Here is a 5,123-nt window from a genome sequence, read left to right as displayed (position 1 = left end):
GGGACAAGGAAATAGTTTTCTTTATTATTCTCATTTAAAATGTCTCGCTTTTAAAAAAATAATTATCTGAGTCTTACAACAAACAATTGATAGATTGATACATATATACCATCAGAACAGTGTACATCACTGTCACAACAGTGTTTATTTTCATTCAAAGGCTTTATGATTTTTCCTATAGAGATTGACAGACCACGTGACTTTCGCGCATTGCATGCCGGGAGGTGAAGGCAGGACATTTAAATTACCGCATCAAATGCAAGCATTTGCAGCACCGCAAAACGTTTTTTCTCACGTTCCAATACCGTCTTGCTTTTTCTTTTCTCACCAAAAAATAATGTACAAAACGAAGGAGAACAATGCCGGTCCGTACAAAGACAGACTCGAGGAAAAGGCAAAGAAAAGGTACTTGGAAAAAATCAAAGGAGTGAAAGGGTCAGACCCTTACGAGCACACAGACTGGACAAAAGACATCAGCGTGCTGCCCAACTTTAACCACGCTCAGATTTATAATTACATGGTTCTTGGAGTGAGTGCATACACTCATGAAGTTTTTAGTAACTTCAGGTCACTGCAACAGGCCCAGGTGCAGTTCACGGACGGATGGGTACAGGACCTGGAAATGCACCGTGTTGAGCACAAGACCATAAATGACGCACAACGGTAAGTTTACCTGTCTCACAAATCGTCTTCATAAATACACATTCGTGAACCGTTTATAAATAGGACCTTTTAGCTCACGGTAATTAATTAGTAGTGCAAAGAATATATGGTATGCATTACAGAAATGTAGCAGTGATAATAATATTGTATGCTGTAATCGTACTGGGCAATCACTGAGACAAAAATCTGTCATATATCCTGTGAATAAAAGTATATGTTGTTGTCTATGTACCATGGTAATAACAGAAGCGATACGCAATATTCTGCCAGGACAATTTACCATTTATGCAAAGCTACACATTTACTGTACATTCTGTCCTCACAAACATGTTTTTCTGCATTGACTGTTTCAGGTAAATCACTCCATGCGCCTCAGCCAAAAGCCTCTTCAGCCCTGGGTTATTCTGCAATCTAATGGGGACGTTGAAAGTGCACATTGCACATGCATGGCTGGTGTGGCAGAGAAGTGTGTGCATGTAGCGGCTCTCCTTTACAAAGTTGACACTACTGTGCGTCTACGAGGTAATATCACCGACAGATGTCAAAGCTTACTGGATTATGCCCTCCAACATCAAGAGAGTGCAAGGAGTACCAGGCCACACAATTGACTACACCACCAGTGCAGCAAGAAAAAGGGCACTCGACCAATCATGTAGTGCTGGACAAAGTGACTGTTCTCCTAAACCCAAAATCCGGACTCGCACTGGTGGCAGCTCACTACAAGTGCGCACACTGGCCGATTTAAAGTCTCTCACAGATCTCATGCATGAAAACCGGTCAGGCCTATGCGCTGTTATGGAGGACTTCTGCCACCTATATGCTGACCCTGTCCAGCCTCGTGTCCTCCCAAATCACTGCTACGCATCTTTGACCCACAGTTGAAGGGCTGTCAGCTATCTGTCCTTCTGCAGCACTGTGAACGTCTGAAGCACTGTGTCGTTGTCTCAAAGGCTGAGGCAGAGGCACTGGAGGAGAAAACCAGGGAGCAGCACAAATGTGACCTTTGGCACACAGCACGAGCAGGAAGAATCACTGCGTCAAACATACATGCGGTTGTGTCCACCGCCACTGCCAGTCCTGCGTTGTCAACTGTAAAGAAAGTGTGTGCTACCCACAAAAACTGTCACATCAGCTCTCCAACCAAGAACCGCAACAATTCAAGTGGGAAGAGACAATGAAAACACAGCACGCGAGTGGTACACCTCACAGGAAAGGTGCAGCATAGAGAACTTAAAGTTGATAAGTGTGGTTTCATAATCAATCCCGCATTCCCAGAATTAGGTGCCACCCTGATGCGCTCGTAAAATGTGAATGTTGTGGTGAAGGATGTGGAAATTAAGTGCCCATATAAACACCGCAACAACAACCTCCTGCAGGCCTGTGAAGATGACAGGTTTTGTTTGGGGTTAAAAGATGGAAGGGTTGAGTTGAAAAAGACACACATTTACTACAAGCAGGTACAAACACAGATCTATGTTACAAAGTCACACTTTTGTGACATTGTTGTGTGGACAACAAAAGCTTGTGTTGTTACACGTGTGATGCCAGATATAGACTTGTGGACTAAAATGTTGCCTGTCGCTCAGGATTTTTTCTACAAAGTTGTGATGCCTGAGCTCTTGGCCAATCACTACAGTGATCCAGAAACCAGTGTTTCACAAGGGCCACATTACATGGATGTCACCGTGACAAAAAAAAAAAAAAGAAAGACAAAAGCTTGCATAGAAAACTAATCAAAGTATTTCAGTTACACACATTCTGAGACAACTCTTATATTGAAGGACTTTCTTGTGATTTCATGTTTAGTGTCACATTAAGGTGGACACATCTTCCTGTACTCTGCACTTTATGGTTTGTTATCTGTTGTTCTGTTACGCACAGTGAATTATTATAACGTGTTAAAATTGCAATAAATGTGTCTCACACCACTGCACTTTACAGCTGTGCTGTAAATTATTATCTCTTTATGTCCATACGCAATCTTTCTTTTCAGACTGTACTAATATACAGTGTCAGAACCAATACAAATAAAGTAAGTGTTGCACAAGTCATTCATCAGGACTGTCTTTATTTATAACTGACAAGTTTTACATGTTACTATCGAAGCTTACAGGACAAAGGCAAAATAATATACCGTTGTGCATTATTATTTCATTTTGTTAAAAACATAGCTGCACAACAAAACAAGACCAAATTGGAAAACAGTTATTCATCACTTGCTTGCTTTACAACAACACTTGGGCACATGTTTGTGAGCGCACATGATACAGCAACTATCTTATCCAGCAAAGTCATGTTCTCACCTTCGCATGGCACCACAAAACCTAGACGGATGGTGTCGTTTAGGATAGTGTACTTGGACCGTAGACAGCCTATAACACGTTCAACATGGATCCTGACATGTGTCAGTTTTCGTGTGTCCTCCACATCTTTTGCTTGTAGCTGACTGCGACCCCGTGTAAATGCTGGAATTTTTAAAGTGGCACCCATTAAGGCAACACTTTCCCTGATATCAAAACCCCGGTCTGCGAGCACTATGTCCCCGGGTGAAAGCTTCTGTAAAAAGCCAGAAGTTTCCGCTATTCGTTTATCACTTGTACGCCCTCCCCATCCTTTAGAAATGAAAGAGATGGTCCCCTGTGGTGTGATCCCAATGAGATATTTCATTGTGTGTCTACTTTTGTATGTTGAATATGTCTCCGCCATGGCACGTAAATTTTGTGCCCTCTCTATGAACAGTTCAAAACAGTCAATAATAACTGTCACCCGGTCACCAAACATCTCTACATACTGGTGTGGCATACTGGCCTGTATGCAATGTCTTCCAGGCCAGTGCACCAATGGACTCAGGTGAGCGTACAACACATTTACAGTAATGTTAAACACAGTGGAAGTGGTTGTCCGGCTAATATCAAAGAGGTGTGCAATATGTGCAATCGGAAGGTTGAGTCTTAAACGCATGAGAGTTAGCAAGAGCATCTGAAACTGGGAAATTTTCCTGTCAGTGTCTGGCAAGCTCGGGCTGATTTGTTGTAGCACCCCATTAGTAAAGCAAAAGAAGGCAGCCCTGTGTAGAATTTAACTTTAGAGTTCTCGTCTTTCAAGAATTCCATGTCTAATTTCTTTTTGGACAGTTCTTTTTTTAACACTAGGTTTTCTTCTTGAAGGTGTGCTATTTCTTGTAACCTTTGAGAACACATTTTACACTCCTGCAGATCTTCATCCTCGTGCTTTGGATTTATCTGCTGTGGTTGGCTCTCAGCTGTAGTTTCCGTAGTGACTGGTGCTGAAAGACATACATGCACACAGACAAAGACAAGATCATTGAAAGTGCAAAAATAAGACAGTGCTTAATGTGGAAAAAGTGGTATTTATTTATGTACATTGACAATTTTACCTGGATGGATTTCACCTGCATGAGCTGTCTCTGCCCCAGAGGAGCGGGCCTTTTTCGTGGCTGTTTTGATTTCGATCTCTGTTTTAACCGATCAAATCTAGCAGTGGTAGAAGCTTTAACTTCTGTGTGGCCCAGTTTGAGAGGGTGCCCAGTCTGGATCGCATTCCAGCATTTCGTAGGCTGGTTTGCCTACAAAATACAGCAGCAAACATTACACAGAGCCACAATAAACAAAGGAGCATAGCGTGATGATTTCTGTTCAGCGCCATATAAGGCGTATTAAATACCACAAAACACTTACCGTTGTGGAAATGCTTGGAGCAGACTAACATGTGAGGTGGAGTGTTTTCGAACGTTATATTAGGTCTTCTGATAGCGGCAATCCAGGCCATCCGTCGCCTCTTCGTGACTTCGGAGACATGGCTTGGAGAATTTCTCTTCACGCCGAATCCGATAAAACCAAACGCATTTCCGTCGACTTCACGCGGCTGTCGTTCTCCGGCTTGTGCAGTTAATAATACAACAGGTTCTTGGCATTTTTGTTTCTTTTTATCGCTGTGTAACTTATTTCAATTGAAAGCCTGCGTGCGCTAGTACCTCTTGCCTTGGGTTCCCACAATCCTTTGCGGTTTTACCCCTCAATGACGTCACATTTTCAATCTCTATAATGGTGGGCCGGTCTCTAGTCAAAATGCTCAGGACGATTGTTTTGTCCCAGTCCAGCTCTGTATGCAGCTCATCTGCAGTCTGGTGTTACCTACATCTTCCTATTCAGAAGGCAGAATTTCCAAGTTCTGAGTACAATCAAAAGCAACACGACTGCAGTTTTTGTGTTGGATGTAAAAAGCAGGCTAGAATCATGGCGGCGGTCAACGACGGTCCAGGCGTGGGATTTCTCTCGTGGAAATGTGCACATTATTTTTTCCTTTCTGTTGGTAGGTGGCACAGTGCACTTGTGGCAAGTAAGCAAGCTAGAAGACTGGCAATCTGGCTGGGTATCCAGTTACGGAAGCAACACCTTAACAAGAGAATTCTGAGTAAAACCAAAGTTACTTTCCCTAGT

General features: G+C 42.7%; 1 pseudogene; it reads right to left on the bottom strand.

Moving 5' to 3' along the window:
- Positions 1-2,696: 2,696 nt before the first annotated feature.
- LOC120437416 lies at positions 2,697-4,097 on the bottom strand (annotated as a pseudogene).
- Positions 4,098-5,123: the final 1,026 nt, after the last annotated feature.

Source organism: Oreochromis aureus, linkage group 3 (genome assembly GCF_013358895.1).
Source record: "Oreochromis aureus strain Israel breed Guangdong linkage group 3, ZZ_aureus, whole genome shotgun sequence".
In the NCBI taxonomy this organism is placed as follows: Eukaryota; Metazoa; Chordata; class Actinopteri; order Cichliformes; family Cichlidae; genus Oreochromis; species Oreochromis aureus.
The sequence above is the reverse complement of the archived record's forward strand: the minus strand, read 5'-3'. Positions and strand labels throughout refer to the sequence as shown.